Below are 14,825 nucleotides of genomic sequence, written 5' to 3' on the forward strand. Positions count from 1 at the left end.
GCTTAGTGCTATCGCTTAGCATCTCAACGCATCGCTTAGCTGACGATCAAAGGTAAACGATCACTTAGTGCTATCACATAGCTCTCAACGCATCACTTTTCTCCCACGCGAAGCTACACGATTGTGTAGTGCCATCGCATAGCAATACAACGCATCGCTTAGCTCCCACAGGTACATGATTTTCTAGCGCATAACACCTAAACAATCAACGCTAGTAGCTAAACGATCGTTTAGCTTCATGCGTCTTGGGTTTTATGTCCTAAAACTCATGGTTTGTAAACAATATAACTTATTCTGAAAATTCAATAAGATGTTATTGAATAGATGTTGTACTTGATAGAAGTCCAATAAACCTAAAATTCCCGTGACTATTGGATAAATACTTGAACTTTATGTGGAAACATAAAGGTGGATCAGGTTCGAGTAAATAGTCAAAATGATCTATAGTATATGAATAAGGTTAGGTATCTTATTCTGGTAACACTATTGGATGCGGCTTGCTCTATAGTTGTTACAAGGAGTTATAAGTGCTACAAACGAAGTGATCCTAATTCATTCATGTTGGGACATGAGGAGTCAGGATGTCCTTATGCAAAAGGTACAATACGAAATTCACTCCTACCCGCTTCTAGGGATAGTAGAGAAGTTGTTCCCTTAAGTGCTGATTCTTGGTCTTGAACAAGGGGTCCGCCCTCTCATTGGCCTGAGAGAGACTCGATTTTGTTGATTGAATCACAAAACAATTTTTCATTAAGGGATCAATGGGACTTAGAACAAGAGGTAATTTTAGGGGTAAAAAAGCGATTCGACCTAGCCGTTATTATGAACAACCTGTGAAGGGTTGACTTACTAATCATGGTTATATCGAGTGGACATAATATATCTACAGTGAAGGGAGTTCAACTATGGGCTTTAGTGGAGTGACCCATTAGTTAAAGAATGGGGGTTAGATCAGCCTAATGAGTTTAACCGATTAATCTCGAATCATTGAAGCCCATGATCTGTAGGTCCACTAGGTCCCCTTACTAGCTCGAAAATGGATTAGCTCTAAATCAGTGTGATAAGTTAATTTGAAACGTTCAAATTAGAATCAAACGGAATTGGAGAATATATATTTAAATATGATTTAAATATATGAAGATTAATTAGTGTAAAATAATTTAATATTGGATATCAAATTAATTAGAATTATTTAAATTGTTTAAATAATTATTTATTAATTTTATTAGAAAATTAATTTATGAAATTAATTTTTAAAATTAATAAACTTTTATTTTAGAAATCAATTATGACTTTAAAATCAAAATTGGATTTTGGAAATAGAAAAACACAAAAATGAAAAACTAGATTTTTCAACTTCATCTTCAACTAGCTCACAAAGAACCCATTATCTTTAACCTTCAATTATTCTAAGCATGAGCTGCATCCCATGTAGCAAATCTCTTTGCATGGTAGTCTGCAATATATTGAAGAGATTGGAGTGAAGTTGAAAGGATGGCAATCGATAAATTTTAGTTGAAAATTTGGGTAGAAGAAAATGTTCTTCCTTTAGTTTGCTGCTATGAGCATTCTCTAAGTTTCCTTTGATTCCAGCTTATTTTGAGTCCTACAACTCAATCTAGAGTACCAAAGAATAGTAGGGAAGATCTTGTGGTGGTCTACATAAAGATTTAGAGGAATTAACATATGGAAATCAAGATTTCAACGGTTCTTCAAAGGTATGTCTTGAAACCCATTAAATTCTACTTGAGCATGCTTTCATTTTTGGCCAAAATCAATCAATTAGAGTGCTTACCAATCCTTGTCGCTTCCGCTGCGTGCTGTACCATCCCAACGTGGTTATCCCTTAAGACTCGATCCACTTATATGTCACCACATACATGCTTAAGTTACATAAAGATAACCAGGGATTTTAGTTTATTGGTTTTTAGTAAAGCAAATAAAACATTCAGATGAGCAAAATCAGGAAGTGAAGTAAATATCATATATTATACATCACAAGCGTTCGTACAAACTGTTTACAAACTATAGGACACGAGACTTTAGGACATCAACCCCAACAGAGACATGTGAGTGGGGGTGTTCTATACGATGAGATTATGTAAGACTAACCACGAAATAATCCTTGTTACGTATTAACATCGTTTTCTGTTAATGGCGATTAATTTCATTTCTTGATGACCTAGATAACTTGATCTGAATCCTGAGTTATCTATAAACTCTTGTTTATTCGAGATTGTCCCTTGATCTACATAGGTAAGGGTAAGCTCAACAACGCTGCTCAATATGCCTCCCATTTCAGGGATAAGACCGGGTAGATAGCTGGAGACATAAAATTTTTAAAATGGAATTCACTCGTTTGCCTGAGAGTGAATGGATTTAGTGATGAAAATCCTAAATCAATTGTTTCATTAGAGGGACAGTGGTACTTAGGAGAAAAGATGTCACTCAGGGGTAAAACGGTAATTGACCTAGCTGAGGTTACAAACAACCTATGAAGGATCAACTTATCGTTGATAGCTATATCAAATGGACACATAATATATCTACAGTGAGGGGAGTGAAATTACAGGTTATAGTGGACAATCCTATTAGTTAACGAATATTGATTAACTAGGCTAAAGAGTTGACCAGTTAGTCTTAGATCGTTGGAGCCCATGATCTGTAAGTCTATCGGGTCTCTTTGCTAGCTCACTACGGACAAAATTGAAGAACTAGGTGAAGTAAGAATTTGAAATGTTCAAATTTGGTTTTTAGGAAAAATTGTATTTTATATAAAGGCGAAGGAAGATGACTCTCCAAAGTGAATTGGAGAATGAACTAAGAAAGCTGGCAAGGGAAGCCAAAAAGCATACAGCAGGAAAACGCAAGGTAACCAACGCGTTACCTAAGAAGACCTCGGGAAGAAGGTGTCAATTTAATGAAATACTCGTAGAAAGGGGCTTCCTTCCCGAGCGCCACCCTCTGCCAATATATATAACAGAAACAATAAACACATTGAGGTGGCTTCATTGAGCACACACGTATTTGGCCCAACCTCGTCCGCATGTTCTACAATAGTGAGTTTGATATGGAGAAGAACACAACTTTCGTTTATGAGGTGGTAGTGCGTTTCTCAGCTGACAAGATCAATGAAGTGTTCAACATTGACAATAATTCGGACGTGAAAGGAAATCGCATCTTGGAGCAGCCAACGCCAAACCAATTAGAAGATGTGTTAAGGACGGTAGCCAAACCTGGAAGCAAATGGCAAACATCGAGAAACAGGGCAAAAATGTTAGCTTCCAGGAATTTAACTCCAGACGCAAATTTATGGTATTACTTGATCAAACGGAGCATCATGCCTACAATGCATGATGAGACATTATCAAAGGAACACGTCCTGGCTACCTATTGAGTTATGCAGTGCATCCCTTTGGACGTTGGAAGAATTATAAGGGATCAGATCAAGGCCATCAAGACTAAGCCACGAGGGCAACTCTACTTTCCATGGCTGATCTGTGCACTATGCGAACGCAGGGGCATCCCTCTGGGGGATGATCATAAAGATATCGATGGCTTGATAGATATAAAGTTAATGAGGCGTCTACTTCGCGGTTCGCCGCATGAACCTGCCTTACCTACCAAGGAAGTGGCAACCAAGCCTCGATCATCCAAACGTGCCCCTAAAAAAAGATGCGTCCAGATTGTTGAACACAGCGATAAAGCTTCAGAGCACGAAGAACATGAAGCTGAACTTGAACTTCCGACTGAAGAAGCGCAACCAACCCTCAATCTTACTTTCCATGACTCACCATTGGCCCCGCCAGAAGGGAGTCCTGATCAAAAGCACCAAGAACCAACTCATATAGATTAGGACATCCCTTATTCCCTTCCTTCGCCCCAACCAAGTCCAATTCCCAACTTTGTGCATCCTCCAATAATCTTTGAACCAACTGGGCTAGGGTCAAGCAACGCAGCAAATTTGGAAGATCCAGTTGGAAGAAATGAAGAACCAACACCACCTCAATGCAGTGCAGACTTAAAAAAGTTGAATTTATCAGTCAGCTCAGACCATTTGCCGTATCTATCGAAAGTCTTTAGCAATAGAATCGAGTTCTAAGAGATTATCTAAGGCAGCAAACAAGACGGATGCAAGACCAATTTGTTTACACAACGCAATACATCAATCAGGTCTTGGTTGGAATATTTGCTCTGCCTCCACTACCTGCCCATATTAGAAACCCCTTGCGTTTTATGGATGAAGACCCTAAGGAAGAACGCAGAGATGACGCGCCAGCACAATAGAGTTTTGGGGTGTTCGGTTATTTTTGTATTTTGATTTAATTGTTCTTTTGTATCTGTTTGACTTGTTTTTTTACTTCATGTGAATTTATGAAAATGAATGAGAAATTTCTATTATTTTGTTCCTTGCGTTTGACCTTGGCATACTTGATTTTTGTTCTTTAGATATTTTCTAAGTCTTGTGCTTTGCTTGACCTTAATGATATCAACTATATGAAATCTATAAGTATAGAGTAGGCGTTAGAAAAATCAACAAGGCCTGAACTTCTCTAAAAAGGTTATGTTTACCTTCTAACACGTGCAAGCTTTAAGTCTTAAACTCCTTTCAGACTCTCAAAGCCTTTTTGAAATTTTGTTTCTCTTTTAGCAATGAGGATTTAACTCGTCTCCAAATTTGGGATGCGTATAGCTCATCTTCAAATTTGGCGCATCTCAAATTTGGGGATGAGGAAAATCCGAGCTAAGACGCATCAAATGGGTACATCATAAAGAAAAGGGAACAAAATAAGAAAAATGTTAAACGAAACTCCTTTGTCATTACTTCAAAAGAAAAACCTTAAAATGGCATGAGTTTAGTTGGAATAGGTAGTTAGCTGTAGTTGGATGCTCGCATGACACCCGTGGGGGCAAGCCAAAACGAAGTTAAGTCTTCTAGACCAACGCATCCCATATAACTCCTCTATCTAGTTTGAAGAAATTATATCCTGAAACACATGAATATTAGATATGAGTTTAGTTGTGAAGGATTCTTACCCGTAGTTGGATGCTCGAATGACACCCGTGGGGGCAAGCCAAAATGAAAATAGGATACCTGGAACATCGCATGGGTAAGTTAATTCATAATTTTTTTTTCTTTTTATCCGGAATTTATTTTAAAAAAGAGCATCTAACACATTGCTGGTTTAGAAAAAACGGGAATGTTTTGAGAAATGAAAGGAGTTGTGATAAAAGGCCTGCTGCACCTGAAACTAAACATTAGTCCTTTTAGAAAAGAGTCAATCTGAGTTATATTTTCCAAACTCTTATCTCAAACTTATAACTGAATATGATGAGAGGCAAACTCTGCACACTTAAATACAAAGAAGATGACAAAAAATTATTTTACAATGCATGAGGACAAACATTGTTTAAATTTGGGGGTGGTGATAACTTATAGAAATACAAGTTATTTTTGCTCTTAAGTTGGAAGAACTAAGATTTTTAATGATAAATTCTCCTCATTTTTAGAAGAAATGCATGGATTTATTCAAACATTAGCAAACTCATACAAACAAAGTTTTATTACTAAATATCGCCGCACTAACGCATTGTATTGTAGGATTTCAACGCGAGGATTAACGTTGACGCATTAGACAAGTGTCGCAAGAAAAGCTCTAACACATGGACCATGCGTCGGAGAGAGTTCAACGCAGAGAAGATACATTAATCCAGGCTAATTGTGTCACATCACCACTTGCAAGTATTGGCACCTACAGCAGGCAGCGTCTGAAAAGGTTCCACGCAGCTGGCAGCGTCTGAAAACCTTCCGAGAGTCAGACAGCTAATGCTGACTAGGGCATGGACTTTAATGCTGCCCATTCACCAAGTGGATGTGACCAACGCCTATAAATAAATGAAGTCCCTCCAGAGTTAAGAAGTTCGGAAATTATCAAGATTCTTACTCTTTGTATATTGTAGTCATAGTTTTAGTTCTTTAGAAGCTGTGCTTTAGTGCTAGACGATTAAAAGGGTTGAGAACCACTACCACCGCCGATCAGGGAGCGGAGGAAGCCACTCTTGAGAAAGACACTTCATCTAATCCCTATACAAGTGATTGTACACAACGAGATTGAGCCAAAGAAATACAAGAGATTGTATTCTTTGGCTTGACTCAGTTTCCTTCATCTCATTTATCGCTTTCATTTCATTTGATTAAATATTGCTTTTGTAAAGACTCTCTGTTTCTTTATAAAATTCATATATTTGATCCATCATACTTGCCATTGTTTATTTCTTGTTATATTGAATGCATTAATACTTTATGCCAAACATCATTCTAACACTCAAGCCAACTTGACAAATTGGTAAACAACATCTTTAACTTAGATTGTTCGAAAGAATAACTAAGCTGCATCAAGTAGGACGCCTAGTACAGCTAGAGATAGACTTACTGGTGTTTATTGCATTCTGTGTTAGACGCATGCATCCTAGAGATAGGTTTTGTATGTTATTCGCATTGAGAAATGTTGAATGAAGTCTAATGTATGAAAAAAAGATAGGCAAATCACTCAATCTCATCCACATCACATCCTGGTTTGTGTACATTCATCTTAGACTAACGCATCCACTTACATTAAACTCCATTCTCACATGATCCATCACTAACTACTTAACTCTTTTGCATCTCTTGTACAGGCACAACAATTTAGTGTAAATAACACATTTCTCACATTTATTTAGGAAAACCCCTGCAGTAGATACAACGCAAGGTCTGTGTTTAGTTAATTGAATCCTTGAGTTCGACCCTGGACTTACCAGGAACCTAAATTAGATTTATACTTGGGTCTGGTTTAGGAAAACTTGAACGTCATTAGAAGGAGTTATGTGCGTTCTGTTGCATATATCTAACGCCCCAATGCGTTACAATTACTTAAACGCATCAAAGCATAAATGCATCACTTATACTTAGAACTTATTCTTCCAATTTATTTTATTCAAAAAACTCCTAGAGCGAATCACGATAGTAACGAATGCTAATGGAGTTTGAGGTGGAAGCCATTCAAGAAGGGTTTTTGCATGTGTTTTAAATAGTTATTGATTTTCAATTGCTAAAAACTTATGCTTCTTTAACTTTTGACATTTATTCTTCCACAAAATTCTCTATTACTCTCCAAGTTAATTAGTAAAATTTCCTATCTTTCACTAATAATTCGATCCCACAACTGTGTTCTTCAACCGAAGAATAGCGAGGATTTACCGTTGGTGGTATCGTTTTCTTAGGGAGACAAAGATTCTTGTGGAAACTATATTTCTGACCCTCTTTATATGCTTAATCCTAGTTAATTAATGTAATTAGAGCGTTAATGATCTATTGCTTCCATTGTGCATGCTTCTTTTTATCCATCACTCATCATAATGAGGAATCCTCAAATGAACCGTGGGAAGAATGCCATAATTAGACCGTAATGTCTCAAGTTGGACTCGAGTCCTAGAAGATGGCAAGTCACTCATAGGCGTAGAAGGTTCCTTGGCTTATGGCTCAGGCGAATCTAGGGACTCGTAGTAAGAAGAGGAATAATCATTCTCATTGTTGACAAACTCATCTTCACCATCGAAAGACATTTTAAAGAGAAGAGAAAGAAAATAAGGGAGTAAAAGAAGAAAAAAGAGTGTAAGACACCAACCTTTTGAAAATAGAAACAAGTTGGAATAAGGACAAGAAGGGAGAATGCACTCATTAACATTTATAGGAGAGATTTGAAGGGAAATGAAAACTTAAAGAACAAAAAAAAAAAAAAAAAAAAAAAAAAAAAAAAAAAGAAGAAGTCTGAGGCGCGCCTGCACAGGGAAGGCACACTAGACACTGAGAATGGCAGGCGTGTAGGTCTACCTCGATCTTGATAGTCGAGGCCGAGCAGAGCCGTTCGATTAAAGGCGTATGCTGGCACACGCCTCTACCCACGTTTAACCATTGGATCGACGTTGCGTAACCCTCAATACGTTTTTCCTTCCCTTTAACCAAAACAAGCTTGATAAGTGTACAACTCCATGAGATAGCCACATGCATGACACACACCATCTCCTAAAAATTGGTAAGAATTATTATCCTCACCATTAAAGTTACTATTATTATTATACGTATTATAATTAAAATTAAAAGATGCACATTACGTACACTCAAGCAACCCCGTGTTGGAGATAGCATGCAATTAGTGGAAGCAAACAAAATCATTAAACACTCTAATTTATCAAATTTAGCAATAAAGAAAGCATGTTTATTAGATGAAAAGAGGGTTTCAACAACATACATTTGAATAATTCTTTTCAACTTCAAATTCAACTTGAATCTTCTCAGCAAAAAGGTGTAGACCACCACTTATCTTCCCTACTATTTTCTAAGACCTTAGATTGAATTGTGAGATTCAAAATAAGCTGAATTTGGGGAATATGGAGGGAAAAACAAGTTTTTTTTTTTTTTTTTTTTTTTTGTCAAGCAATGAATAACCCCTTCTTCAATTATTTTTCAGGAAAAACAATTGTATGAATCAATTCAGCTGAATTTGTGTAAACTAGGAAAAACTATATCAAATTCATTTTGTCACTCTCTTGTCTCACAATTTTGACACCAAAGTACAAAGATTTTGAGTGGAAATTGGCTGTCTCATGTGGGATAAACACACTGAGTCCAACTTTTCCTATTTCTTTAATTTAAAGATTAATTTCTTAAAATTGAAGTCCAATATTCAATTTAATTGATTTTAAACTAAACAATTGATTTGAAATCAAATTTCAAAAATTAGAAAAATTTGTAAAATTAATTTTAACCAAAATTTAATTCCAACAATTAATTTTTGATAAAATTAATTACAAATAATTAATTAAACTATTTAATTAATTAGATTAATTTTATATTAAATTAATTAAATACCAATTCTATAACCATGAATCTCTATTCATGTAATTAATATTTAAATCAAATTTAAATATTATTCAATTATTCAATTTCGTTTAATCAATAATTAACGTGTAATTATATCTTATATAATTACTAATTCCCTTAATTTGAATTTGAACATTTCAAATTCCCTCATCATACTATTCTAAGGTTTAATCTGTTTGTGAGCTAGTAGGGGGACCTAATGAACCTACAGATCATGGACTCCAACGATCCGAGATTAACCAACTAAACTCTTTAACCCGAATTAACCAACATTCGTTAACTACCGCGCCACTCCACTAAAGCCCAGTAGTTGCACTCTTCTCAATGTAGATATATTTGTGTCCACTCGATATAACCATGATTAGTAGGTCAACCCTTCACAGGTCGTTCGTAATAACGGTTGGGTCAAAAACTGTCTTACCCTCAAGATTACATCTTGTTCCTTATGTCCCATGATCCTCTAATAAACAATTGGTTTATGATCCAATCACTAAACCGAGTCTCTCTCGAGCCAATGAGAGGCTCGGGTCCCTTGTTCAAGACTCAAAGTCAGCACTTAACGAAACTACCTTTATACTATCCCTAAAAGCGTGTAGGAGTGAGTTCTATCTTGCACCCTATGTCCTCAATTATCTACCCAGTCTTACCCCTGAAATGGAAGGCTTATTGAGCCTGTGTTGTTGAGCCAACCCTCACCGATGTAAATCTAAGGATAATCCCAAATAAATAGGTGTCCATGGTTAGCTCAAGATTAAGGTCGAGTTATCTAGGTCATTGTTTTGAAATAGCCAATCTTAAATAGTAAACAACATTATAAAGTAAGAGTGACTTATTTCTTGGTCTGGTCTTTTACAAACTCTTTGCATTGGACGTCTCCACTCGCATGTCTCTACATGAACGATCAGGATCACATCGTTTGTACTAAATAAAAAGTGGACTATATCAATAGTGTTTCCAGAATAAGGTACCTAACCTTATTCATATACTATCAATCGTTTTGGCTATTTACTCAAACTTGATCCATTCCTATATTTCCATGTAAAGTCCAAATACTCATGTAATAGCCATGGATCTTAGTTTATTGGATTTAGGCTTTACAAGTGCAATTTATATATTCAATAACATATTTATTGAATAAATCTCAATAACATCTTTATTGCAAACAGAATATGTTTAAATTTACAAACTATGAATTTTAGGACATACAACCCACCATCCCGTAAGTGAACCCTTATGAAGGTGAACTCCGAGGAATCTAAAGAAAGGTTTGTAAACCTATCCTCCGAAAATCAAGGGCCCATTATAAAACACGATCTAAGGATCACCGAGGAATTAATCAAAATAAGTCACTCAAAATGGCCACACGCTCAACCCAAAACTCAAGAGGTGCATATCTTGAGGGGAGCACACATGAGCCAAAAACTTAAAACGAGCCAAAACTATAATAAAAAGTAAATTTAATTTGTTAATTGAGAATATTATTGTTGGAAATTAAAAATGGAATTTGGTTTTTGGGTCTAAAATATATGATAAATGATTTGGAGATTTGTACATAAGTTAATTTTGGGATTTATTTTATTGTGGGATATTTTGAGGGAGTTTTAGGGGAAAAAACAATAGATAATTATAGGAAAAGAAAATGGGTTATTTAACTATATTGGGGGTTTAATTTGAAATTGGAATTTAAGAAGTAAAGAGGGAAATATATATAAAGGTATATTTATATCATTTTCTAAGGAAAAAGGATTAGGGTTTTAAGAGGAATTTATTTATATATATTCTCACGTGTTCGACTGCCGCTTGCCTAGCCCAACCATCGATTCGCCAGACTGATGCAGACAGCCCTTCTGTAGTAAGTTTGTGGTCAGATCTCGTCGAGTTTTGCAGTTTAGGGTAAGATTTTGGGCATTTTGGGTCTGTCCCAAGTTGATTCTTTGTTGCCTGATGCTTGGTTTTATGAAATGGATTATGGATGATATGCGTTGATGAAGTTACGTTGTACACTCAAGTTTCCTCAGCGGAATCTAAGTGTAAATTTCACTGAGTTTCTAGGTAAGTCCAGGGTCGAACATAGGGACTTGTGAAAATAGGTTACGTTGGAAATTTTGATGAAACTTTGCGGTAACCAAATAAATAAATTGTTGGTTTGTTGTTGATTGCGTTAATGAGAAAATAAACAAATGCAGCAGATTTGTGAAAAGCCAGTTGTGTAAGAGATGCAATAAGTATGCGATGAACAAGTTGAGAAGATCTTTAGCTAGCGTTACTTGGGAATGCATCAGACTATGCGATCATGCTACAACCATGCACAACAAGTCATTTTCCAATGCAAATGCAATACTCCTAAGTCTAGGACGTATGTGTTGAATGCAAAAGTGTCCATAGAGCTTATCCTTAAGTCTCTACTCTTGTCCTATGCGATGATGAAATATGCATAAAAGCAAGGTGACTGCATACAATTATATCATATCTCTAGGATGCATATGATGCGTTAATAACAAATAGTGCTCATTCCTAAGCTACTATCTCTTGACTATGTGTTCTAATCTGGCTCTTCCGAGCCTAAATTCTAACCTGACCTTCCCAAGTCTAGATCCTGTCCTTAGACTACCCTCCCGAGTATCTCTAATGGACGAATGAAGCATACATAATACAAGATAAATGCATAGCATGAAGATTCCCTAGTTGTGCTAGCTAAATGCTTCTCAACCCATTCAACTGATTTAGCTACTCATGCATAAATAACAAAGAGTGAACAGATATAGAGAAGGAAATTCCATTTTTATAAATGAGTTTGAGTACAAAACAACAATGGAAGTTAAAGGTAGAGAGCCTGGTAGCAATTCCTTTCTGACCGAGGCTTTTACACTGAAATCTCTATCCGGTTCTAAAGCTTCCGGCGCTCTCCCAAGATTACCAGAACGATCTGCCGACACAACCTCCTCTCTCGCGTCTGCCTTAAAATGAAAGAAAACTATGAACAAGACGTACGAATGTATGAATTTCGAACTAAAGAATGGTGAACCCCTTCTCTGAAGGCTGCCTCTAGTATTTATAGACATCCAAGGTGAACGGCGGCTTCTCTCTCGTGATTATACAAATAGGATGACTTTAATTCCTGACTAATGCGTCGAATATTTGTCACCGAAAAGCTGAATGTACTTGTGATCGTTATCGGCTATCAACTTAATTCGGATTCGACTGTCATCAGCTTTCTGTCCCATTACGATTATTAGCCTTTCACCCAGATGCGCCCACCATGTTGCGCTGACCAAGTTGTGGCGATCCTTCTCGGGCGAATGTTTGCGAACACAATCATCGCAAAGGCTTGCGGTAAAGTTGCACTCGACCAATAATTTCCTATGATCGCAATTCTTGCATTGCGTCAACGCATATTTTGCACAAAAATACAAAAATCAACTATTCTAATGCGATGAACGCATGCGACCGCAATATTATGAAATTGATGCTTACTAGACGCAAATTAACATATTTCATCAACGCAATCCAACATTGTTTAAGAACTTAGCACTATGGTAACGTACATTTCTGCCCATTATCACACCCCCAAATTTAAACAATGTTTGTCCTTAAGCATAAGCTAAAGATTCATTTAACAAGTCAACCACAATGTTCTTTTCCTAGATTTCTCAAGGGTACTTCGTTCAAATCCTATATACCAAAGTTTCCTTAAGTCTTGTTCAAGTCTTCTCTCAAAGTATTTCTATGACCTAAGGACCGCAAGCTTAACTTTCAAAAAGACTTTACTACTTTCGGAACATCGCATGATTTATTTCAAAAAGAAAATTTTCCATCGGGGTATCAAATGATTTTATCCTTGCATATTTCTTGTCATTGTTATTTTTTTCTGACCTTGCGCTGATCCAAGTGCTTTGCCTTCGTTTTGGCTTGCTCCCATGTGTGTCATGTGGACATCCAACTACGAGCAATGCGCTCTTCCTTAGACTAAACTCATGTCTACTTGGCATTGGAGTTGCGGTCATTTATTTATGCGTTGATCCTGGTGACTTACTTTCATTTTGGCTTGCCCCCACGCGTGTCATGCGAACATCCAACTACGGGTAAGTGCCTTTCACAACTTAACTCTTATCAACATGGGTTTCCCATTGCGTTGACAGTGGAGTTGTTATTCTCAATTTTTTTTAGAGAATAGCAAGGTCGAAAATAAATACCTCACCCCCAAATTTAAAATACGGCAATGTCCTCATTGCCAAAAGATTAAAATAAGTCATGCGATGCTCTTAGAGTGCTTTGTAAAGAGAGTTGGAAAGAAAGCTAGCAAACCCCTAACTTCTAGAAATATTTTATGAGGTGACTATCTTAAGGTTAAGTTGACTCTAGTATATACGAGAGAAATAGAAGCATATTTTTCATCATTGAAATCATACTTGGCAAAGAAACAACATGCGGTGATTTACTAAGGTTATCCATGTCAAATGATTGCGTTAATCAAAGAAGATGCGATGATAAGACTTTTTAAAACTAACATGCGATGTGATAGCGCAAAATTTGAAAAAGAGATAAGGAAGAATACACTCCCCAAATTTGCGTTGTCGCCCCCATTGTGAACTGACGCATCCATCTTTGCGACGATCTCTTTTCTTTGGATTGCGATGATGGATTGAGATAATTTGCTGCTTCGTGTAACATCTCCACAATCCTGTGCCTTAATCGTTGTAAACTAACAAAGAGAGGGTCAAATGATTTAAAATAAAATAACAAGTTTATATATATATATATATAGAGAGAGAGAGAGAGAAGGAAAGATGAGTAAGATGCAGATAGTTAAATGATGATAAAAGTGATTAAGGAATATGAGTTCAAGAATCAAACAAGGGGTATTCCGGGTTTTTCAGCTTCACGGAGGCTTTTTCTGGCTGGAAATCACCTCCGCAATATGCCTTAACTCGCTGTCCATTAACCTTAAATGTACGGCTTCCATCCTCAGTGATCAACTCCACCGCACCATGTGGGAATATTTCTTTAATGATGAAGGGTCCGGACCAGCGTGATTTTAATTTTCCCGGGAAGAGCCGCAGACGTGAGTTGAAGAGTAAGACCTTTTGCCTGACTTGGAAGTTCTTACCACATATACGTTTTTCATGCCAGCGCTTGGTGTGCTCCTTATAAATCTTCGCATTCTCATATGTGTTAATCCTCCATTCTTCTAGCTCGACCAGTTGCATTTTTCGCGCTTCTCCTGCTTTCTTCAAATTGAAGTTTAGATTCTTTATGACCCATAGTGCCTTATATTCCAGCTCCAACGGCAAATGACACGCCTTACCAAATACCAACGCATATGGGGACATACCTATTGGTGTTTTAAATGTAGTCTGGTATGCCCACAACGCATCGTCAAGCTTTGTTGCCCAATCCATTCGTGAAGGCCTTACTACCTTCTCAAGTATCAGCTTAATTTCTCTATTGGACACCTCGGCCTGACCATTCATTTCCGGATGGTATGCGGTGGCCACTTTGTGGAGTATGTTGTATTTGCGCAGCAGTTCCTTGATATTGCGGTTGACAAAGTGGGACCCTTCATCACTTCTGATGGCACGGAGAGTGCCAAAATGAGTGAAATTTTGTTTCTTCAGGAACTGGGAGACTACTGCCGCATCACTTGCGGTGCATGCTATTGCCTCTACCCACTTGGAGACATAATCGACGGCTAATAAAATATAATGTTTACCATTCGAAGAAGGGAATGGTCCTATGAAATCAATCCCCCATACGTCGAACAATTGAAGCTCCAAGATAGTGTTCATTGGCATTGCATGTTTCCATGAAATGTTACCTGTGCGTTGGCACCGATCACCCTTCATTGCGTAGTCAGCTGCATCTTTGAATAATGTGGGCCAAAAGAATCCACTCTGTAAAACTT

The sequence above is a fragment of the Benincasa hispida genome, chromosome 3 (assembly GCF_027475165.1).
Source record: "Benincasa hispida cultivar pf3 chromosome 3, pf3_genome.v1.1, whole genome shotgun sequence".
NCBI classification, from domain to species: Eukaryota; Viridiplantae; Streptophyta; class Magnoliopsida; order Cucurbitales; family Cucurbitaceae; genus Benincasa; species Benincasa hispida.